The following is a 25317-nucleotide window of genomic DNA, read 5'->3' as shown; positions in this document are numbered from 1 at the left end:
TGCAAATTAACTGCAGTTTGAACCCTTAGTATTTGCTATGCTTGATCCAGTTTACTGGATGTGAAATTTTGAGATGAAACAATGTAAACTGATCCACAATCTGCTTTTCCTGTTTGGGTATTAGGAACCTGTGGCACTTTCTGCAGAGAGGGTGTTTGATGAAGTGACATAAACTTGATTTTTCTTTCCTGTGACCTCAAACTTTTTTCCCCTAGGGAAACTAACTCTCATTTTACATACTGCTTTCCCACCAAGGGCAAGGCTGCCTGGTTCAAGTGGTCCAATCAGTTTAGATTTGAGCTGACTCAGCAAATCTCTGCTTTCAGGGTTGGACTCTAGATACCAAGGCAAAGCAATGAGCACGTGTTTTCCAGCACATTCACAGACCCTTGCTGACTCCTCATGAATGTGGGCACCACTGACCCACTGGCACCCTCTCATGTTGCTTTCTCTTGCTTTGCACAAGATATGCCAGGGACCTTGACAGCAGCACAAGAGAGCTTCACCCTCAAATGGGAAGGTCTCCTTCCCTATGTGGTGGTTGCACATCCATCCTTCAAGCAGAGCTCTAAGGCTGTCTGAGTATAGACACACTCACAGCATCTTCAAAAATGTTTTGTGGATGGCACACAGTGACCTCACAGTATTTGAGATGGTCAGGTTTGTGCCAGTCCAATTAACACACTCCAGCTCATGATAATACAGTGTCCTACAGACTCTTAGAATGTGCCATCTAAAAATTACTGACTGAACAATATTTCTCTTATAACTAGTTATGTAGCCTTCTATGGAATGACTTTGTATGAGCACAAGGGGAATAATCCAGCCTTTTACATTTTTAATTGCAGTGACCGGTTTAAAAAACACAGAAAAAAAAAAAAGTGGGGGATTTGGATCTTAGATGCCATTACCCCAAGGTGCTGGATGTAATCTGGTTTTATGCTCTTTGAATGTTTCTAGGAAAAGCTGCTTCCCGAGTAGAAGAAACATGAAAGATCAGGAAAGTGACTAACAGCATGGGAGCCTTAATGATGCCTATCAAGTGCAATGCCTGAGAACACCAGGGCTTGTGGCAGGGATAACAAAATGGGCTGTTTAGCACAATAACTGCCAGCTATTGCTTTTCAGGCAAATGACTGGGACTTTGGGATGATTAGTCTATAACCAGAGGAGAGCAAAACCACTAGACAGGATGAGAAAGGGATTGTAAAAAACAGGAAATAAAACCCTCAGACAAACTTCCTATAGACATGAATTTTACCCCCAAACCAGTCAATTTTCAAATTTCCTCCTCATGTATGCCAATAGCGTCAGCACATTTGTACTGAGTTAAATATATTCTTTTACATAAATGTAATTGTTTGATCATGAGTTAGCTCCCTTTGGGAGTAAAAAACTCTTTTGCTGCTTGAATATACCTTCAGCCCTACTCTGTACATCTTCATGCTGTCCCATTTGCTTTATTGGTAGAAGGGATTGGAGGTGTTATTTCACAATGAAATGTAAGTATTTGCAGCAGAAAATCACCACTAATGACAGCTGGTCATACTGAAATAAATATCATCCATAAACTCATCCATTCCTGTGGTGTCTGTCTGTTGCAGCAGAGACCTCATGTTGCAGTAGGAAAACAATCCAAAAGGCAACATGGCATTAAAATATTGATGGAACTATGTTAATAGGAAGGGAAATGCATATTTAATAAGTGCCTAGATTCCTTTCATGTTTACATGTGACACCAGATAACTCAGGCTAATCAGAGTGAGGTTGGGTCACACCTTGTGAGGGACAGACAGTCCTTGTGAGGTTCCAGACAAAGCATGGGGATATCCTGTTGTAGCTGGCTAGAATGTGTTTTTGGTGCCTTGACCAGAGGCAAGGAGCAGGGTACTTCATGACTTGAATCCAGGTTCCTGCTGGGGACGCTGTGCAGGTAGCTCCCCTCATGTGGTGTCTTGAAAGAGCCATTTCCTCCATGACTCACTCCACTGTAAGGAGCACAGGCTTTGAGAAGCTGCTGTTGCAGCTTTCTGTGGGTTGATAGGAAGGCTGGAAGACATGTTACTCATTGTGGCCGCTCACCTGGAAGCTGGGAGGTGTCAGGACTCCTGATCCACCGCCGCAAGGAAGTCCCTGTCTGCCAGAGAAAGCATCTCAAGGGGTAAGACAAAAAGCTCACTGTGCCCCGAGCACCCCTCACAGAGATAAGTCAAGAACAACATAACCCAGGCTACTAATGGCAATGAGTTGTAAAAGCCTTGGCCTCTGTGTCATGAAACTGTGCTTGTTCCTACAATGCACTTTATAACCTGCAATTCCACCTTGGGCTGCCCTGGGCCTAAACACCAGGGACAGTACAACCACGTGTAAATGAGTGTGCACAGCCCCAGGCTTTGGCTTCTCAAAGGTGAGAACTGTGAGCAGCTGTTTGGTTTTACAGACCTGACACACACCTTTCAGATAGCTGCCTGTAGATTCATAAGCCTTTGAATTGCAAAATTGTTCTTTGTGTCAAAGTACATAAGGAGCCCCGTGTGTGCCAATGTATGTGTGGGTATGTGCGTTTAGGTGCTTGCTCCTTTATTTGTCTAAAACTTATTTATAGCACTTACCAATAGTACCCTGTACGTTTTTGTTAATGCCAGCTCTTTAGCTCTCATACCCAATGCATCTGGGGTAAATAATAAAACTTAATTGCCACAGTGAAGGAAATTTTCTATGCTTGAATTTTGATAAAATAATGGCTTAATAGAAAGGTACTTGGAAACAGCGACAATCCTTATTATGAATGTCATCTATTGGTGACTATGGTGAGTTGTAGATCACTTTTTAGTCTTTATCACAGCACTATTATATCCAGTTTTTCCACTGGAAACTGTATGCTTCCTTCTAATGAGTTAGTTAGTGATGAGAAACAAATCCCTGCTAATGAGAAAAAAATCCCTGGTTAATGAGAAAAAATTACCTAAGTTATAGGAAAGGAGTATTTTCACAGAACCTGCACAAAGCTGAAGCACATTAGGCAATTATTTGTAGTACATTACATCCCAGGCAAGGCAGACTTGCAAAGCATTAATAGTTACACAGACTGAGCCAGAGCGATGCTTTCATTGCAAACGTACTCCGTGTTCTGGCACCACAACTCTCTGAGGACAATTGTGTTATCACAGAGTTCCCTTGGGATGTATTTGGTGATAATGCTGGTTATAAAGAACTTTAGAGAAAGATAGAAATATCATGGTCAGGCCAGCATTTACATATATTGCCAGTTTACCATTTATAGACTACTAAACTTGGGTTTGATCTGTTACACAGCTGGTTGCTGGTTTATAACATATTAATAGGAGAAGAAATCTTTATTTGTCATGAATGCTGGAAAGTAACATGACATCTAAAAAATGGAATCTAAATCTGAAGACTGGGAAACTTCTTTAGCTCCATCTTTTACCAGGATATTCAGGAAGAATTGAGAAAAATCTATGAGAAAGAATTGAAAGTGCAGGACTTTTGAGCAATCAAGTTACTCAGCCAGTAATGCCTGGTTTAGAGCCTTTTCTGAAGTGAAGACAGCACTTTATAGTGATATCTAGCATGTGTATGGAAACAGACAAGCAGCTACTAAAAAGGGGCCCACAGCAACATTTCAGCTATCTATTTGGCATATTGAGATGTACAGAAGTAACAAAGCAGCCCATACAAAACACTTCCAAATGAGTTGGAATGGTAAATATATGTACAATTGGGAGTATTCAATGCTAAAGACATACTGAAGTTGGGAGAACTATAGAGCAACCACACTGCGTTACATGAAAAATGCCACTTTGGATCTCTTTCTATCAAGTAAACACTTGCAAGGGAAAAAAAAAGCATCTGCATTCATCTCTTGGATTCCTCCTGTTTTATATCATGGGCCAGACTGCCTCCAGTGGAAGAGGGAGGGGTGCAACACCTCAGGAGGAGGCCTGATGACTCCACTGGAGAACATTTGGCAGTTTTACACCTGCAGCCTATTGCCCCCTGCCTTTTCTTGGGAGGCAAAGATTGATAAGAGCAGTGGTAGCAAGGACTGTTGACCTGGCAGATGTCCCTACACTGCCCTTATATAATAGACATTCCCAGAAAGGAGCTGAGATGCCTTTTTTCATGGATTTCCTTTGCAAGGCAAGGCCAAAAGCAGGAAGACATCTTCCTATTCTTCCCTCCTCCTCTAATTGTATCCCAATAAAGACCTGGTCCTGCATAAGGTCATGGGGGCATGAGGAGTCTCTAGCAGGATGGAGTACCAGGTCTGTACACAGAGGGGCCTGTCCATGTGTTGATCATGAGAAAGACTGGCTCAAATCTTTCTGGGGCTGAGCTAGCTGCATCCAAACAAAGGGTTGCATTCACTAATCTTCCTGAATTGCAAGTGTTGGACAGTATTTTACTCACTGGAGCTCCAAATCAGAATAATTGGTGAATTAAAATGGATTTTCTGCTAGGCAAGACATTGCTAAGGCTGGTTTTAGAAGTTTGAGGGTTTTTTTTCTCCTTAATAAAAAAAAAAAACAAAAAACAAAAAAAACCAACCCAGAAACCAAAGCCCAAAAATTCCCTCCAAGACAGCTGTCTTTTGAGGGATCTGTATTCAATATTAGAAAGCTGCACAGCTGTGGAGTCTAGATGCTATCATAAAAATTGAATAGCAGAGACATGGCATTGCTGAAATACAACCCACTTTGTAAGTGTGCTGTGTGTTTGGAATGTGCATATCGCACAATAAATGTGCTGTTCTTGTCTTCAAAGCAAGAGCACCAATAGGCCTGTGGAGCTGATGTAATGAGATTCAGGCTGCCCTCAACAGCTGAAATATTCAGTTCAGCAAATGGATATTTCAAATGTAAATATTTATATGGGCCAAGGGCTCTTTTTTGCTTGCTATTTTGACATTTTCAAATCCCTCAGCTTTACTTTTGTTACAGAGATGGTCTATTTGCTGATGAGAAGAACAAAGATCAGTGACTAGTTATGCAGAAATGGTGTTATTATCACAGAAAAATACCACTTCTCCCAATCCACAAAGCTTTGATTCCATATCCTTCAACATGATGACCTATACATTAATGGAAATAATGCAGGTTGTTATGAGGAAGTACAATAATAAAATATAGAAACAACTAATTTGAGGTCATTATTGGATAGAATTAATGATTCATCAGGATGTTACTTGCATTTGACTTTCACTACAGAAACATTTCCCAGCTGCTCTTATTAGCCACTTGTTGTGTTTTGCTGGACTGGTATTTACCCTCAATACCATTGCTATTGCAATTCTTCCCTCATTTAACAGTGGGCTAGCTTTTTTGATTTTCTCCCAGTTTAGAGACTTAGGAGATGCTTAGGAAACATATATTTTAGCTAGAATTATTGCTATATTTAATCTCTACAGCCTTAAAAATAATATTACAGTCTTAATGTTATCTATATGAGCAATTTTCCTTTCTGTAGCTAGGTGTGACTGCTGCTGTTTATTTTCCCTTTTCTGTCTCCTCACACCTTTCCTACTCTTTCTCCTTGCTATGCTTTCTGCTTTTCTCTCCTTTCCCTTCCAGATTGTGGGTACCCTGCTGCTCCCAAACAATGTGTCTCTGCCTGCTTGCAACCAATTTACTCTCTTCTGCCATTTTCCTGGTCTTTTTCTCAGTCTGGTTCCACCAACTCAGCTCCTCAAGTTAAGTTTCTTAGTTTGGGCTTCTCCCCACTCAGTGCTTGGTCTGTTTATTCTTATTGCAGCAGTGGGAACTGTTGAATTATATATAACTGCTTCTTGGAAACTTGAAACAAAGATTGAATGTTTATCAAATCACTCTTTGGCAGATAGCCAAATTTAAATTCATATCCTTGGACTTCTCCCATAAATTGTTTTCTACAAAAATAGAATACCAATCATTTTTTCTGAGGAACATAAACATCTGGAGAGTAAATTCTTCCAAGATGATCAAAGCACATATAGGGTGTTATGGCCTTGCTGCTACCTGCCCAGATGAGATAGGTCAAATTCTGAGGCTATTTATTTTAGTCCACTTAAATATTTAGGTCTTGAGCACTGCTGGCTACTTACTTCTGCTTTTGATAAGGGACATGTTGAGGCATCATTATTAGTATTTGGTTGCATTCACTACCCAATTCAGAAATTAGGAGTTAAACTTTCAGCAGGAGTCTAATTATGATTCAGATCTGGAGCTGTATTTGACTTTCAAACCAAAGTAGGATGAAATTCTTCCCTGCAGGATCCTTCCTCCAGTCTCCAATATCCTGTGTGCACAGACCTCTGCTCATTTCCTTTGCTCATCACCAAATTCTCATTCCTGGCATGAGAGTCTCCAGGCTTTATTATTTTTAAAAAACTTTGGAATATTATTTTCTTAAGCAAAAACTAAGCTACATTAATTGCCAGGGAATGGAAATTTCAAAGATATAGCTGTACAATCAGGCTGCTGTGAAAGTACGTGTGAGGTCAGGAGCATGTAGATGTCCTAGAAACATCTGACATTTTAGGACTGTGAATACATGTACTGTCGGGTAATGAGTGTAATACAGAACTCTGGTGTAATTGCAGAACTCCAGCTAACCTCTTAAAATAGGAAGCCATAGATAAACAGCATCAGTTCTCCTCTAGTCCCTCCAATTTTCCTCGGTTTTCAGATATGAAACTTCATTTCTTAGCACTTGGACCATGACTAACAAATGCCTTTTTTTTATGGAGGTAATTGATTTTCCACATGGAGCCAATTAGATATTGTGTTAATAGCTTACAATCCTCTCAGGTCACAACTTGTGTGTATCCTCTGATGGGAATGGATTGGGATATGCTGGCGTGTTTGTGAGAGTACTTCTCTGACCATTAGGTGCATCGTGGTTCAGTTTAATGAAAATTTCACTTGCCCACCCTCCCTTGCCAAAGATTAAGTAAGCTTTGATCAGCATTGCTCTCACCAGGCAAAACGTTCCTAAAAATATTCTTTCCAGGTCACTGAGAAGCTCATGGAGAAGCTTCATTTTTTGTGTGTACTTTCATATATTTTCCCACATGTGCAATCACATGTACATTCTAGCTTGCCAGGTGCCCTGAAAGAAATGTTCAGTGACATTTTTTACCCAATCAGAAGTAGCAAAATCTTGACTTTGTAATGACTTCACCATCCTTTACCATTTTTTGAGCTAACCACATTCACAAAGTTCAGAAGCTGATAGTTTTTTGTCATGTCCTAAAGTATAAGCACAAAGATCTTGAGTTCTTCTCTTGGGCCCATTAATGTATCATTGAAACCCTTTTAGGCACCACCAAGTTCAAATATCTTTTGGAATACTTGGCTTAAGTAGCACTCTGCCCTCAGATATTTTGAAGTTTATCCCCAGTATCAAATTATCATATGTTTTACCAGTGATGTTTTCCCTTTGAGTTATTGCACTAATTATGTCCTGCATCACTCAGCCCTGATGAGACACAGCTGGAGTGTTGGGTCTGCACATCAACAGGCACATTGAAATAGGGGCCTGAGTTCAGTGAAGGGTCACAAAGATGGTTGTGAGATTGGAGCATCTTTCTTAAGAGGAAATCCTGAGAGAGTCAGGACAACTCTGCCTGGAGAAGACAAAGCTCAGTGGGATCTTGTGAATGTGTATTATACACCTAGTCCTATACTGATAGGACAGGAGTAAAGAAGTTGGAATGAGGCTCTTCTCAGCGGTGTTCAATGAATGGAAAAGAGACAGTGGGCACAAAACATTTAAAATAAGAAAACACTTTTTTACTATAAGGGTGATTGAACAACAGGACCAGTTTGCCCAGACAGTTTGTGTGGTGGCTCCATCCTTGAGGGTCTTCAAGGTCTAAATGAACACAGACCTGAGCAACCCATTGTGGTTCACTTTGCTTTGAGCAGAGGCTGGAATTAGGTGATCCCCAGATGCCCCTGCCAAACTCAACCATTCTGTGGTTCTGAGATTCTCCCTCTCACTCCTATAAGATTCTAACCTTTTTCCCCTCATTTTGCAGGCTTTCATGGTCTGCTTTTTCATTGCACATGGGTATGATTTGTTTTGTCATAGGTCACATCCTGAGTACCATTTGCTGAGTGATTTTATTTCTTTCATATCTGTTTATGCTGGTAAATAAAACTTATATTATTTTTGATAAAGCTTTCTGGTTTTTTTTTGACTGAATTATTATTCTCATTATTCTATTGACTGAACTCATTATTCTACAACTTCTTGCTCAGTGCAATTTTCTGATTTCTCAATGAAATTTCCTTTTGCTTGTATGCATTGCCTGGCTTGGTTTTATGGCATGCTGTGCCTGGACACTTGTATACATAGAGATATCAAAGCTTTTCTCTGTCTTAGGTCCTGCAGTCCCACAAGGATTTCCAAACAAACTCTTCACATAGCACTTTCTGCACATTTGGATAGGAGAAAATAACCCTGTATTACTATTACTACCTAAATAAACCACACCCCTGTATCTGTACTAACATTCATTAATATGAGGAAATCAGAGATTTATCTTACTCTGCCTCAGTTTGTCTCCTCAGCAGTTTCACTGTCCTCTAGGCTGTCATCAGTCCCTGCCTTCCAGTACCAGGGAAGCCCTTCTCAAAATACTTTAATTTAATCAATGCTATTGATCACATATGAAGTAATTTCCACAATGCAGTCCTTCTGAAATGGAATTGGAAACTAGATTTGGCTCATCCTTGCAAAAACATGTTTCACAAAGATGACCAGCATAACAACATTTCATCTTCTGATCCCCCTCTCTCCTCCACTCTTTTTTTTTGGCGGGGGGTGTGGATTAGATGGAAGTGGATACATATGTACTGCATGTCTTTTTTATGCTACAGATGCTTCTGAAAATGAGGGGTTTTCTTCATTTTCTTCCTTAATATTAGCTGACAACAGAGCAAAATGAAGAGGAAGAGCCCTTCTGAGCCATGGCAGCTGATAATTACCTTGCTCTGCACAGGGCTCTCCATAACCCCAGTGTTGTGAGAAGTGTGCTTGATTAAAGTGTGTGAGCCCAGCTCGGTGTGAGAGTTCTGCTTCATTAGGAAAATAGAGCTGCAGTGCTTTTGCTGATCTTATTTCCATCTCCATTTTTGCCCTCACATGTAAAGTTAAACTACCTTCATGCTCAGGTAGCTGCCAATGTTTTGTCCTTGGAGAACTTTAGAGGTAAATGCATGGAGCCATGTATTTACCTCTTATAAATACTTGTAAAAGTAGGTAGGCTGAGGAGAGGATAACCTCGAGGACCAGTAGATTCTCTCCAGAAAAGAAAATATAATGTTGTGACAGGATTTCTCTGGGGAAATAATAGTGCTTATCATTTGAGTGGGTTCGATTGTTCCATCTCTGGAGAAAAGAATCCCAGCTGGAAAAAAGCCCCAATGTCTATCCCAGAGGGAAAGAGGTGTGATCTCCTGGAATAGGCAGTGACTGAGCACAATGATGACGACCAGAGCCTTTTAATTTAGAAAAATGGATACATTGTGGCTCAACAGCCTGGCTCCAGCTGGGTGCAGAGAGAACCATGGCACTCCAAAACACTCTATTAAAGTAAGTAGGGATTTTGGACATGAAGGAGACTTAGCTGGAAGGATTGTTTTCACAACAGAGTGATATTTGCCAGGATACGTGTTTTATTCTGTCAGTGATCAAATATTGCTGATTAGTCAGCATTTCAGAACACATATAATGACATTTGACAGGTATCTCCTCTCAGCCCTGGCATTGTTCTTCAGGACTTCACAGTGAGCATGCAGCCCTATCAGCAAAGTAGAGAATTCATCTTGGACAGGAAAACTACTCATGCAGTTTTAGACCTAACTGCAGGTTTGGAATTATTTGTTCTTTCATGGACTCAGTATTCAGTCCTTCATGAATTTGTGAGTGTAGCTCCATTTGCAGGGTGCAAATTTAGGGACAATTAGGGTGTATGTACACCTTGTGATACAGCAATGAGATCCATGGGCTAGGACAGTCTGGGACTAGTGCACACTTAGTACAGTGCAGTCAGCTTGGGGTGGAAGACTGATAATATTCTCCTGAGATCATCTCACTTCCAGCAAATTCAAGCACAGATGGCAAGTGAGGGTGGGAAGTAGGAGGAGTGAGTATCTCCCTTCAGGTAATGTCACTCTCATGCTCAGTTATGAGATGTGTTGCTGCCATTTTTTGATGGCTGTGGAGTCCTCATGGGGTCAGGGCAGGGTACCACCATGGCTGTTGCAGATCCAGCTTGGCTGACACGCTACTACTAGTGTAGAAATCCCTTTAGCTTTTCAGATCTCATGCCTGTGTTACACAGACTATGCAGCAAAATAGTTGTTCTGGTTTGTTCAGTCATGTCTGTCTTCAAGTTGATATTCTAAATGCTGCAGTTCACTTCATAATGATTTTCTGGATGGTTTTAAAATCTGTAGGTATGAAAACCTGAGCCTAATTATTTCCTCATTTATATCACTAACTTTAAAAGATCTCTTCACAGCTATCTGTGCAAAAGTAAAAAAGACTGATCTGAATTCCAGAAAGCGTGGACTATTTATATGACCTTTTATTCCACTCTTAGGTCTTCCTTATAGTGATGGGACTGCTGTGAATTTGGTTAGTACTGTGCTGCAGCCTATTAGACATGATAGAAACAATGAAAGGGGCTAACAGTTGTAATAGAGTAACAGTTGTTACTCTGCCAGCCATGCATGTTCCTTCTGGTTACCTGCATTTTCACGGAGCAATGCTGGTCCTCCCCAACCTGGTGTATTTCCCTGGTGCCTGTGTACTCAGTAATTTCCTCTTTTTTAATGACGAAGATTCACCACATCAAACCTATTCATAAAGCTGCTCTGAACTGCATAATTCTGCTTAAATGAAGTCACTGGGGAGGAAAGAATGGTTTATGCTATTACAACAGTGAGAAGTGCACAAAGAAAAATGAGTTTTATTTCCACTAGTGGCTAAGGCTTAAAGTAAGATCTTTCCTATTATGCTGCTCATGACCTCCTTAGATCTTGTCTCAGTCATAGTGCATGGAATGGAGTATTACAGTGTTGGCTCCCAAGGGACTCCTGAGTCTTAGTTACCTTTTAAATTAACTAAACCTTTTGGAAAGATTAAACCATTCCTATGCTATTGTGTTTCATCTGGTCATTTTATTGTTTTAGTTAGCATTTTATGTTTTACTACCTTTGGTCAACATTTTCCCTGGATCAGAACAGTCATGAGGACAGCTCACCACAACAAACTCTTCTCACCTTTATTGCCTTAGTACAGTCACTGGCCATGTTGTGAGCAGCACACTTGTGGCTCCCCATGTGACGTCTTCTGCCTTATAGTCAAATGTGCAGTTTTCCTAGTACTGAAGATATTTGTAATGTAAGGGCAGCTAAAGATGTCTCAAATCCTTGAAATATTTTAGTCTCTTTTTATAAAGGAAATGTAGTGCAGCCCTTGATTGCATAATATATTTTATTGGCCCCATGATTGACTGCTTTGAATCAAGATCAGGCAGGGAAGACATGTAGGCTCAACTGGTTTTGTAAGGCCATTTTGAGGCTTTTTTGAAGCTGTGTCAAAGCCTGCCTTATATATTCCTATAGCATTCTGAGTTTTTCTGTGCTGAAGCACAGTCTGCTTTCACTGTGCCCTTCCAACCTGTTATGCTATGCTTCTATGGCATCTGGGGATCAGCATGTCACCAGCAGAGCAAACTGCTTCTTGTCTGCATCCTCTTTCCCCTTGGACACACCATCCTCTACACAGTGGGCTAAATTTATCTAAGACTCATTTCTATGAAAGCAGTTTCAGCCATCCTAGATTCTATTTGAATCTAGGATGGCTGAAACTGCTTTCACAGAAATCAGATGTTCCCTTTTTTTGCTTTTTTAAAAGTCCCTTTTTGAAGCCAGGGCTCAACAGCAAGACACTTGTGCAACTGCAAATCAGCTTCAGTACATACATTTCTATGTCCTCTTGGGATGGCAATGCCTTGTGGAAGGAATTATCAAGCTGTGAGAGAAAACTTTCTAAGAGCAGTGTGTCTCTCTGCTTCCAGCTGATTATATGCGGGGGGAGGTGGGGTACTAAACTTGTCACCTTATGATTATTTCCCTAGTGTAGGAATGAGTTAAAATCTCATGTACAATTAAAGCATCTGATATTTCAGCAATTACCTTAATTTGATAGGTAAAGCATTAACAATGCTTAGGTAGGCAGCTATGTGAGACCCATGGCCACCGGATAATATATCTAACAGTGGCTGTGCTCCACACTCGGGTATGTCTCCATTGAGAGCTAAAGAGATCCAGGATTTTTGTAGCTGTGCTAGTCTGGGTCTGGAAAATGGTCTGGTTGTGGTTAGAGAGGGCAATTTAGCCTGCCAAGAAACAGGGAAAGATTCACAATAAGATTTAGTGGGCAAAGTTTATATTATGCAGGTAAAAACCAATGGTACCTCAGTCACGTACAAATGAAATGAGAGAGTGTTGAATCAGACTTTTTTATTTTTAAACATGGGAAACAGGCACTGGAATGTGTATGGGAAATGCTGCAGAATTTGCTATGGCCCAGGAATCTGCAGAAAATCTGCTTTCATATTCTGGATAGCCTGTTAAGGTAGGGGAATTAATAGCATTAGCAGCCTCTGACAAGATACACAGCTTTCAGATTTCCTAAGTGGGTGGGTGTTAAAGCAAGGTGGATGATGGCAGGATGATTTTCAGTTCTAAAGAGAGCACCCAGAACTCCAGCAAACAGCTTTAACAGCTCAAAGAGCTTGTTACCAAGATGAACAGCAGTGCTAGGGCTGGGGAGGACGTATGGGGAAGGGAAGGGAAGGGAAGGGAAGGGAAGGGAAGGGAAGGGAAGGGAAGGGAAGGGAAGGGAAGGGAAGGGAAGGGAAGGGAAGGGAAGGGAAGGGAAGGGAAGGGAAGGGAAGGGAAGGGAAGGGAAGGGAAGGGAAGGGAAGGGAAGAAATATCCTGAAGATTACCATCAGTGCCTTCTGAGATTACTGAAATACAAAAGGATTACTTGGCTGATTCAGCTTCACTTGATGTTGGGAACCTCCTCCCCTGCCCTCCCTCACATCTGATCTCAGCTCTACATTTGAGAGCATGTGTCAAGCACAAGGGAGCAAAGCTGTTGAATATTTTGGTCACAGTCTGTTTCTTTGCAAAAAGTACAAGATATTTTGAAATGGAAGCATGTCTCCTGGAAGCACCTTTTCCCTTCCCTATCCAAACCACGTTTACTTGTTTCCTAACATTTATAATCTCAACTCAGGTCAATCTAATTTTAACTATAAAACTTGCCCTACTTTATCTTCTTTCCTGCTGTTTGGTAAACTCCTTCCTTCACACAATTCACATTGCTGTAGCAATTATGGTCTTTTCATCCTCAGCATCAAAACCATGTAGTCAAATATTCTTTTTTTAAAGCTGCCACGTGGTACGATGTGAACAGCAAGAGTATGTCATATTTAGTTACAGTCCTCCCTCTCCAAAAAGCATCAAATGTTAGTGGGTAAACAGTTAAGGTATCAGAGTAAAGAAAACTGCCTTTCAAGAGCCCCTCTCCATGCTGAGAGGGAGCCAACTCCCCAGATACCCCAGCCTGTGTTCCTGGCTGGCTTGGGGCACTGCTGTTGGATGAATCCCCATCCCTTCTGCAGATAATAGGCTGAGGAAGGAACACCTAGTAAATGCAATTTGATTTGGGATACCTTTTAATTTTTTTTTATTTCCTTAGCCCGGCAACAGCATGCATGATGAATCTGTGCTGGCACATCTTCCTCTTGCTGCCACCCCCTCTTTGTCTGTTCAATGTCCTTGCCTATTCCTGCCTTAAATGGGCTGCAGCATCCCATGTATAGCCTCTTCCTTCCTCAGTTTTTGTGGGTCTGAACTCACCAGGATGATGGGACTTTATTCCTGGCTAGGACTAGGTTCAGTATTTCTGTAAGAGCTGGTCTTCTGACTAGTCCAGCTCTGGACCTGTTACCACAGAATTTTGTCAGTCACTCTCCACAGTTACAGCATTAAAGTAGGAATGTGCGATTTTTCATGCATTATTCCCTGGCTGCATTAGCTCATCTATATTTTAATCCCTGTTAAAATGGCTTCTTCTTCTAGGAGACTTCTTTAGAAGTCCACCCTGTGGTGGCTGGAGCTCCCAGACAGGCTGCACAGAAATGTGGTAATGCAATGGGGCTCTATCCTTTCTGCCACTGGCAGTCTGGTGAAAACAGGCTGTTTGAGAGACCCTACAGATATGTGAGTCAAATGTGAAATCTTACTGACTGCAGGCACTACATGTGGACCAGGTTACAAGTCATCAGCAAAACAAGTTCTGGACAAATGCCTCAGATTAAATGGTGTTCCTCATCCTCACTTATTTATGTCAAAACCAGCAGAAGACTAGGAGGTGGTGGTTGCAATCCCAGCCTGAAGCTGGGTGAAGATGGACAGTGATTGGTGCCAGGTGGGCTCCCTGCACTGTCAGAGATGCCCAGGCACCCTGAAGGGCCCACATGGCATCCAGGACTGTGTTGCAGCAGGATGGGTGGTGTGCCATGCCATTGGGAAGGTTGCTTCACGTCACCATGGTGGTGACCCCAAGCTTGGCAGGGCAGTCTCCCCATGCTCTGCCCTGAGGCCCCTGCAGAACTCCCTGCTGCCCTCACACCTCTCTCTGCCCAGGGAAGGCTGCGCAGGAAGGAGCTTCCTCTCCTGAGCTGTGCTGGTATAAATAGCTTTGAGGTGAGTGGAAAGGGCTGCTGCCTTGCCAAGAGGCCAGAGCTGGTGGCACAGAGGGGGCTGACAGGGGTGGCAGCAGCGGGCTCCCCTCTGGGCTGTGCCTCTCAAAGCCTCCTCTGTCTCAGCTGGCTCCCTTTGAGCAGTTGCTAGGTAAAGGCAGGTGTGTCAGCTGAAGTAGTGGAAATTTCTATTCATCTTATAAATAGTTGAACAGGCCGACTTGGTGAAATGTGAAACGAGCAAAACATCCCATCTTCTCCTCTGAGGGCAGATCGGGATTCAGTCTATAGTGCTGTCATGTCACCTGTGTCAGTGCTGCTTTCATGATGCCAAGGCCCTATAAGTTATTCATGTGAACACAGCAAACAAAGGTTTAGCTTAACCAAGGGATGAACATTCCTCCACCTGCAGCTTTCTCCACAGCTAGATGCAAAAAGTGCAGAGGTCACTTAATCTGTGACAGAAATAGACTGCGCCATCTTTGGGGCAGTACAGTTTGCAAGTATAGAAATATGGCTGCAGGCAGGTCTGAGGGCTTCTGGCAAGGCATCCTTGGTATCAAGAGAAAATGTCATTAAAATCCTCATGCAGCTTGGCTGGCCTGCTTGAAATTTGCTGGACAAAATTATAAATTTCCCTTCTAATCATGTTTATACCCTAGGCTTTCAGAAGGATTTTTTCCTGCTGCTAAGCCCTCACGCTTCTTGTTGAACTACTCTGACCCTTGTTCTCCTGTGTATTAGGACAGATCCTCATCAGTGGTTAATACTCCCTATGAGAATGCAGGAGCTTTTCAGGTCTTTCTCAGTGACAGAAGGGTTTCTGCTCTTAAAAAGATGAGACTTCACAGACCAAATTTGAGCTATATGTCAGTTTGGCAATATGTTAAATGGAGTTTATTGTAGGATTTCAATTGCAGTCAGTTTTAAAGTAAGGAGATATCTCTGTGATATTGCCTGGAAACAGATGTGTCTGAGCAAGCTTTCATATAACCTCAAAGTATCCAGTCATCAACATCATCTAGTGGTCAAAGCAGAGGGCTGTGAGTAAAGGTAATGTAGATCCTAATTCTGCCACAGGCCCTTTGGCTGGACTGACTTAGCCAATCCATTCTACATCTTAGATGATCAAATTGCCATGGGGACCCTATAAATAACGTGCACTGAAAAGCACGGTGTGCTCATTAGATGAAAAGGAGTCTATAAGAACAAGTTTTTGTTTTCTTTTGTTCCCATTTATTCTTGTTAACCAGGTGGTAGGATTATGCTGATCCATAGCTTATCTGGGCTCCCACCTCCACATGGAGGTGAAGACACAGCAATGGCCCTGGGCAGCAGCTACTGCCAGTTACTGCAGCAGGGACAGTGACTGAGAGACATGGTCTGAAACCAGACCAGCACTTTATTTAAGTGTAATACAAAACACATCATTTCAGGTGACAGGCTTATTGGTGAATTATCATTTGCCATTGTTCTGTGTAGCTGCTTCTGTAAAGGAGTGCCTTGTGGCAAGCCAAAAGAGGGTGCTATAATGAGAAGCCAAAAGGGGTATACGAATGAAACCCAAGCCATTTAAGAGCATCTTATGCCTCTCCTGCATTTCTATTTTGTTATACTGACATCCATAGAGAAGGAAAAATTCAGCTTTGTTAGGTTAGCTGTTGCCCTTAAACACATGTTTGCCTCTAATCTGATTAAATTCAGGTGAAAGGAAAGCAATCAAAATTAAGAGAGATGGCAATGCTCAGTACAGAGCTGGTGCTTTACCCCTTGGCACGTGATGTAAGCTGTAAGTGAGCCTTGCTGCCTTCCTGGGAGATTGGTAAGTAAGCGGAGCAGTCATATTTAGCAGATGTAGGAACAAGAAAGCCTATAGCTACAGCATGAAGGGGGAGGATAAACAATTTATAAGTACTTGTAAGTGATGATGGCACAGCTCTGAGTCGCTGTTCTAATTTACTGCTCGCTGCTTGTCTCCCCCGCAAGCCTCAGCCAGCAGATTGCAGGGCACTGCCTTCTGAGCTCTGTGCAGCCTCAGACACACGCTGAGGGCTATGCTGCATGAACCACACTTTCATTCTGGAGAGTATACACGAATAGCCTCACTAAATTCAGTGGGATGCTTTGCATAAATACTCGCTCTGTATGGCTTACATTGGGTAGTGCTTATGAGGTGAGCCACTTAACCACAAAACTTAGCAAAGGCATAAAAATACAACCGCTTTTTATATAGAGCTACTGTAGATCACTGGCCTCAAAAGTCCTTGTTTTTAACATGATAAATGGCTGGCTCCCAAGCGTAGTCACTACTGTTGTGGAGTGTAATCTGACACAGAATGGTAAACAAGGTTTTATTTGATGTACAGTATTAAAGTGAATTCATGATTTTAACACTTCCTCCTCTATCGGTCCAACCAAGCACAGTATTCTACTTTATGCAAATAATTGCTGATGTGAACTTTTCAAATGCAAATGTTAATAAGGTATTGCTTGAAAGTGTTACATGGTCTCAATTAATTAGATGCAGGAAGCCATTTCTTGGTAGGATTCCTCACCACCTCAATGGAAAGATAAAGATTTTTTGAGGAACTGTGTGCAGATCAAAGGCACTCTTTGAACTGCACCTAAGTATTGGTTAGGCCTGGGAAATGAATTGTTATGGGAGACGTATTTAACTGTGTGTGAATATATATATATCTTAGAGCAGGAGAAAGGAAATTGTAGTTTCCTTAGAACTTCAAAGGGAGGAAACTTTAAAATGAAAAACTAATATGTATCTTCACGTAACACTTCAGGTTTCGTGTCTCCTGCCATTGTGTAATCTTGCATCAAAGGATACTTAGGTTAATATTTGAGGGAAGCCATCAGCAAGAAGAGAAGCATAAGGTATGGAGGGAGGGAGGGAGGGAGGGAGGGAGGAAGAGAGTTATCAAAAGGATTTGAGATTGATGAACAAGGGATTGACGAAATTATGTTTTCCCATATTAAACTTTTATATTCGAAGAACAGCTTTAAGAAGTTGTTTAGACATGTCGTGTGACCTGGTTACTGTAAATAAGTCCATAAATATTCACATATTATCAAAGTGAAAGTTTCTACTGTTTTATTATCCTTGCATATTGTGTGGATTTTGTTTCCCACCAATATTACAAAACTTCTTAGACTCAGTTGCTTTCAAGGAAATGTTGAGAGATACTTTTGATCATCAAATTTTTAATTAAAAAGATTTTTGATCTAGTAAAATCCCTAAAAATCTGAAAACATCCCAAGAAATATATATATATGCACTCAGCAGGTACCATGGAGGTGGTAAGGAAATCATTCTCAAGGGAGAAAAATAAGGTAGCCAAGGATGTGTATCATCCATGCAATAAAACTAGAATACAGTTTAAAATCCGATGTCTGCAGTAAACCACTTTATGCCACAGATTACTAAAAAAAGATAATTAAAATAGTTTTGAACTCTGAATGAAAACTTCAGTGAGCCAATGGGCAGTGTGAGTACAGAAAAAAGAGGTAGTATTTATTTAAGGGATCGTTTGCTAGGGATTGTTTGCAAAGTTTAATTGGCTGCCATCTTTATTTTGTATTTTACTCCAGCTCTTCCAATGGGTATTTATTTTGTTGTTCAAAGTCTGTAAAAGCAACTTAAGATACATATAAGTTCTCAGAAATCACTTAGCTGATAAGTTACTAAAGTGATTTAGGGCTGCTTGAAGTTTTGTTCATGAAAGCCAAAGTCAAGTAGAAGCTACTTAACACAGCAGAGTTTTTATTCTGCTGTTCACTTAATTCAAACAAATGCAAAAAGCTTATGCAGGGATACGTGAGACAATGCTCCTCTTCCTATAGAAGCTATTTTGTACATAAAAATACAGATTTCTCTTATACCATTGAGGCCAAGTTGGTAAGCAGCAGTAGTACTCAAAACTGTTTTCCTGTGGATTTTTGTGTTAATGTTGAGGTTATAGTAAGCATCTGTTATGACAAATGAAGTATGAAATCTCATTTTAACCTTCTCCTCAGTGAGGCTGTCTTTGAGTTTCTCAACCTTTGATTTCTCTGAGAATTTAATACATTTGGGATATTTTTCCATACACCAAATTTGGTAGAAAATCAGCAGTGGATTCAGAAATTATTAAAGTAAGTAACAGATTAGACATTAGCAGACATCAGTATCATATAATCCTTATTTATTTCAGCAACCAGACAGCAACAGAAAACAAACAAAATAAACTTTGGAATATTCTCCTCCTACAATTCTTCTTGCTGTCTGCAACAAAATCTTGTCCTCCAAACTTCAGAGACCACTTGTAAAAATTGACTGAGTAGTTAAGCATGCTTAGTGAAAGTGTTACAGGTACTGAAATGCAAATGCTGCTTTAAAGAAAGATAAAAATGTGCTTGATGGTCTTTACCAGACAGAACAGAAGACAGGCAGGCCAGCCCAATAAAGAAAACTGCTATGTCAAAGGTACTGACAGTATGATTGTCAAACTCTAACTTGCCAGCAGTGAGTTGTACTATAAGTAAGAATTTTATTCTTGTTCGTGATCCTGTAGTATGTCTTCAGCATATTCTCTCTACCAGAAGTAAATGGGACATATTTAACTTATAGAGACTAAAGTTAACACTGTTTTCTTGTTACCAGACAAGGAAGAGAAGTGCACACTTGTCATTATCAGTACCTTATCATTCACCACTGGAAGCGTGGTGTGGCACCCACCAAGTCCTTGTGGAATGCAGTGAATATTTTGGCACCATACATATTCAGGTTACTCCAAAGGACTTAAGAAAACAGATGGGATGGATTCCTGAAAATGTGTATATGCCATTCAGCTATTTTGCTGTAAAGAGAGCTCAGTGGCTCACGAGGGAAGATTTGCTATTTAAAGCCTTTTTTCTTCTCCCTTCTCCTATCTGTGGTGTTACACAGTAAGCCAATATGGTCCAAAGTCACAGAACAGAAGAAAAGGGACCCCATCTGCAGTAGGCAGCAAACTCTGTCTCCGTGAGAAGTGAGTGCTATAGCAGCCTAACAGGCACTCAGTCATGTGTAGTTAGCTCCCTACCTGCAAATTTCTGTTTTAAAATATCCTAACTGTAGCACTACATAGAGCAAGTCAGTTTGATTCTGCTTTCCTTGATTCCATAGGGATCTGTGGAAAGAATCTATTTAAAACACTGTTGTCTTGAGGGCTTTTTTTATGTGTACAAACCCCATCTGCTCAGGGATGAGTCTGTGATGTCCCCTCAACAGGATTTTATGTTTCTGCCTAGCCTGTAAGAAATTCCTCTTCTGAGGATCTCAGCTGAGTCAGAGGTCCACTGAGATTTATGGCTTAGCATGGACACAGGAAAGACAGAGAAAGGGGATATTGTGTCCTGCTGTACTGCTGCTTTCAGACTAGCCAGATAATTTCTGGAAACTGGGACAAGTCAGGCCAGGCATTAATACAGCTCAGAGCTCTATCACATCCTTTGGAGCCCCTAGTTCTATCTGCTGAGCAGCTGCAAGGGGAGCCAGATCAAAGCAATGAACATTTGTGTGCTACAAGGAGGAAGGCAAGCTGTGCTCCATTGAGACACAGCTGTCCATGCTAAAGAGGATTCTAGTTTTGAGGAAGTTATTTCCTTTGAATGCTGACATTATTGTTCCAAAGGTTTACAGGATGCCTTGGATGGTTTTAAATATGAGAGGCCAGCTCTGTCGTACTCTGAAGGAGAAGGAGGTGAAGCACACAATCCTTTTGCCTGAAAAAAATTTAAGTGCTCACTGATAATAGCAAAGAGCCATGGAAATGGCTGTTTGCTTTGGCACCAAACAGAAATGTTATTGATGTAAAGGGAACAGAGCTTTCTCCAAATTTTCTTCTTCCCTGATTGCATAAAAATTATATGGCCAACAGCTATATGCTAAAAGCACTTAATGTTTTTTTAAAACACACCCAGGCCTACAGAATTTACTTATATTTGAAGCAAGATATAACTCACCATGAGTCCTATCAAAGGATGGCCAAAGCTATCACTAGGTGAACAGAGTATGTTGCTTTTGACCAGTATATGTTTAAGTCAGCTAGGCATAGGTGTCAATCTAGTTTTCAAGATGTCCTTGGAGTATGGTTGAGATATACCATGTACTGTATTCTTATTGGTGCTTCAAGCTGAGGTGAAAATCTGTATATTCAACTTTCAGAATAGCAGCTGTTCTCTAACTATCACAACTCTTACAACATGGGGCTGGGTCAGATGGCTCTCCAGATGATGTAAAGACAGGAGTTTGGGAGCAGCACTGAGGGTTTTATGCACAGTATTCGGGTGCTTGGTGAAAATAAAATTACCCTCTTTAGTTTTATCTCATTTTCCACACTGAAGCATAAGGAATGAAAAAATAGTGCCACAAGGTCAGTTCCTGATATAATTATTTAAATAATGTGTATCTCATGAGTTGCGTTCTTTCCATTGTATTCAATATTTTTTTAAGCAGTTTCACACTGAATACTCTTATGCCTGGTGAGCTCTTATGCCTATCTTTATTCTGGCAAATATTCAAAGTATTAAAAAATTATCAGTGCTTCTGGTGGGCTAATGAAATTAATGCTGAACCTTGACATCTTTTATGATTTTGACTTACCATTTCACAAATCATTTTACAGAAGACTGTGAACAACAAAAAATAGCTCATACATTTGTTAAAATATCCAGCTTTATACAGTACATATGGAATGTTGCAGGAAAAAATAAGCTAAGTTGAGGTTGTAAGTCCACCTACTATTTTCAAGACGAAGAGTAAAACTCAAGACTAAACTGATGAGTGAAGACCTCTTAACCATATGGCAAAACTGGATTACTCCTATTAATGGTAATGATTTTTTTTCCATGCCAGAATTGATTCAATTGATAAAACCTTTTGGCCTTTGCAGTGAGAGCATTTGCAGTAAGAAAAAAAAATACTAAATAATAAACAGATGACTAGAAATAGCATTTTCTCCATTCCTGCTCCATGCATTTCTCTATGTGACACTAGCAAACTCTAGCTCCTCTGTTGATGATAGTAAAATAATGCTGTAAAGGAATAAAATAAAAATAATGATAACGTATATATCCTGGCATTAGATTTCCTTCCTGTCATTTTCCTAAATGTTTCTCCCCTCTCCTTTATAGGTAAACGCAATGAACCTTTAAAAATGTGGAGCTGCCTTCAAAATTGCTATCGTCATCCAGATCAATTTGGAACAAAGTCCTGTCTCCCAATCTATTCTAATTTCAATGTACACACTCTGCTGGCTGGCTGCCAGCACGGAGCTCAGGAAATGATAAATACCCATTTAGTCACAGATGCACAGATTTCCCTGGGATGGTGGGCTGGGGCTGCTTTAATATTCCCAAAGTTACTGCATGTTTACACATTGACTAACGTCACTTAGTGTGATATTTAGAAGCTGGGTGTAGCAATGACACATGGGGGAAAGGACAGAAGTTGCACATGCTCTTTTGAAGAGCGAGGGCTGAAGCTGGGAGTCTTGTTTGCCTGCCCTGAGCTGATAGCCTTCCACCTCAAATAACTGTACATAACATGAATAGAAAATTAGCTTGGACAAATCTAATTTGAAACAAGCTGGCCACAGTCAGCTACTGTGAATCTCAAAGGTCTTATGAACTGGTTATGATAAGTATTTGACATTTCTACTGGGTACTAAATGTAGCTCTCAGTTGCTATAAAGTGCAGCACACTGTGCAAGGAAAATGGGCTGTATGCATTGATTTCTATACTTATTGGTTTGGTGGCTTGTTGGTCTTTTTTCTTGAATTGCTACAGAGATGTGGTTTTCTTTGTGCGCCTGGGATATTTCCAGAAAAGGGATGAATTAATAGCTTTGGATGACTTTTCCATGTAATTAATTTTTATATCCTTCTCCCCAATTATTTGAGGACTGAATCTTTTGCAAAGGCTGAATCTAATGTCAGGGTAAATAGTTTCCAAAGTGGTTTGATTTTTTTTTGGTGCTTCACTTGCTGGTATGTTAGGTAAACATCACTTTAACAAACCCTGAATAAAAGCTGGAAGGCTGCAATGCAGTAAGCCCTAAAAAATGGAATGAGGTTAAGAGAGAAGCTCAGGTTTTTAATTTACATTAGCAAATCATTGAAAGAGCAAAATACTTGGTTAAAGATCATTATGAATATTTAACTAGTACTGTAGGCAAAAAAATCCATCTCTGGAAGAAACTCAGAGCCTTCTAATGTATCTGTTGCGTAATTACAATGTTAAAAACACATTCCTGTTTTCACCAGCATTAAATACAAACATATGCTTTGACTGTATGGATGACATATGGATGACATATACCATCCATATATGGATGATATATGGACTGGATTATTTGCTGTTCTGAGTTTCTTTGTCATGAGTGGACATTACAAAGGAGCCTGTCATGACCCTTACCTCAGTTTCTGAGTGGGAGCCTAAGTGATGCAGTCCCCTCATAAGAGGGTGGAAGCATTTGGAACCATTGTCTCAGAGACACAATTAAAATAAGGGACACAAGTGCACAGCTTGCTCTGTGTCAGTGCTGGCTGGATGAAGGGATTTGTGTTGGGGTCATTACAGTTAGAGGTCTATAATGCAATGTCTGCAGGTCAGATGGCTTGTCTTAAGATATATTTTTGACCATATGACCTGAATCACTCCTAAAGTGTCTTTATCTCTTGAAGGGAGCCCAGGAACAGTTGTTCATACATACATGCCTACATGATAGACATGTAAAGACAATTAAATAAATTGTACATCTGTGTCCTGTTATAAATAGTTAAGGCAACTACCTTAGAAATTCTCGATTTGCTACTTAAATTGTTTAACTAGATATTTTACCAAGTGGATAGAGAAGTTTTAGTTTCAAACTTTTTAACAAGATATTGCTAAATGAAAAGTTAACATTTAATAAAATTGTGACTCTGATCATTATGTGCCAGTAGAACAGTTTGGACTCAAAACAAGTTCCTAATGTTTTAAACAATGGATATAGGCTTCATAAACATTCTTAAATTAACTGACTTGGGAATACAGAAAAAATATGTAGATAGACTAAAGCAAAGAAGAAATTCCTTCTAAGTGTCCTTTTCATGTTTTTATTGAGATAACAAGTGTTTTCAAGTATAGAATTGCTAAAGATGTGACTTCAGCATGTTAGATGTTAACAATCTTTCTTGATAATTAGTACTAGCAAGTTATAAATTTACCTCTTCATTTGTTCTGTGCAGGCATACAATATCCTTACAGTATCTCACAGACGAACTAGAACAAGCTAGTTAGAAACATTTGTTTAGCTCCTGTATGCTTATCTCCAGCTCCATCCTTTCCCAACAATCTACCAGAGTTACTAGTTTCAATCATCAAAATTAATTTTCCACACATGAAATTTATTTTATATGCCACCTTTTCACTTTAGTGTAATTCAAAGCATGTGGATGAACCTGAGCTTGAAGAGTGCTGAGTAGCAGCATGACCACAGCCATTCTGTAGCACATGGGACGGAAAGCTTGTCAAATCTGAGAGTGACACTTGGGAGCTACTGCAGCCTGGACCCTGGCCTAGGCCCAGATATGCTGAGTGTAAATAATTGCTCATTAAGTTCTACTAAATATTAATTTACAATAATAATGACAGAAACAAAATATAATTTGCTTTGTAGAGTCTCTGTACTTCTTAAACTGATCTCCAGAATGTTGTTCTACACTATATTTTCTGGTTGTATGATTTTTTTTTTCTTCTTGTAATGAATAATCATAAGGTCACTGAGTATTGACAAATATTACCATTAGAGAATAACAGAAGGAAGAGAAGTTGTTCTTATCTCAGAGGAAAGGAAATGGATTTTGGGAATGAAGTAATCAAGATACAATGAGTTAGGTTTAACCCTCACATGTATCTATACAAGGATGTTTGTCCTTCCCAAGTATTGGTCTGTGCATGCATTGTTGCATCCATTGTGTAGTAATATGGTTAAATTCCAAGGTTATCTTATTTTTTTCTTCCTCTTCAATATAGACATGAAGATTTCCTTGAATGTTATGTTCTCCAAGGTCAGCAAAACATTGTTTTCTTTCCATGATCTTGGAAGGAAAACATTCCTGGCCCTTGAAAATATGTATTGTCTACTTAAAGGATTTGCAAAAGAAGCCTAGTGAAATCTGTGTGGACTAGAAGAGTTGTTTTGGATCAAAGCTGTTTAGAACACAATCCAAGTTAATAATAGCAACATTTTTTTAGATACACAAAAGTGCATATGAATAGAAAGAGCTATTCAATACAGGCACTTACAGGAAGATTACTTCAATTTACACATTGATCACTGGTGGAGATAACACATGTGTAGCTGTCCGAGCCTAATGTCTTTTGTGAGGTCTCCATCCTGTCATGAATTAAACCACACCATGTTTTTTGCTGTTCATTCTGCTGAGAGGGAGCCCAGGGAATTTCTGACTGAATTGTACAAATACATAAAACTTGGTAGTACTAATTCCAAT

General features: G+C 40.2%; 1 long non-coding RNA gene across 22 annotated transcripts in view; it reads left to right on the top strand.

The window, feature by feature from the left end:
• LOC143694134 (uncharacterized) overlaps positions 1-25317 on the top strand; it is a 211466-nt gene that overhangs the window by 43710 nt on the left and 142439 nt on the right. The gene's annotated exons all lie outside the window — the stretch shown is intronic.

The sequence above is a fragment of the Agelaius phoeniceus genome, chromosome 5 (assembly GCF_051311805.1).
Source record: "Agelaius phoeniceus isolate bAgePho1 chromosome 5, bAgePho1.hap1, whole genome shotgun sequence".
NCBI classification, from domain to species: domain Eukaryota; kingdom Metazoa; phylum Chordata; class Aves; order Passeriformes; family Icteridae; genus Agelaius; species Agelaius phoeniceus.
This window is presented reverse-complemented; position numbering and strand designations above follow the sequence as displayed.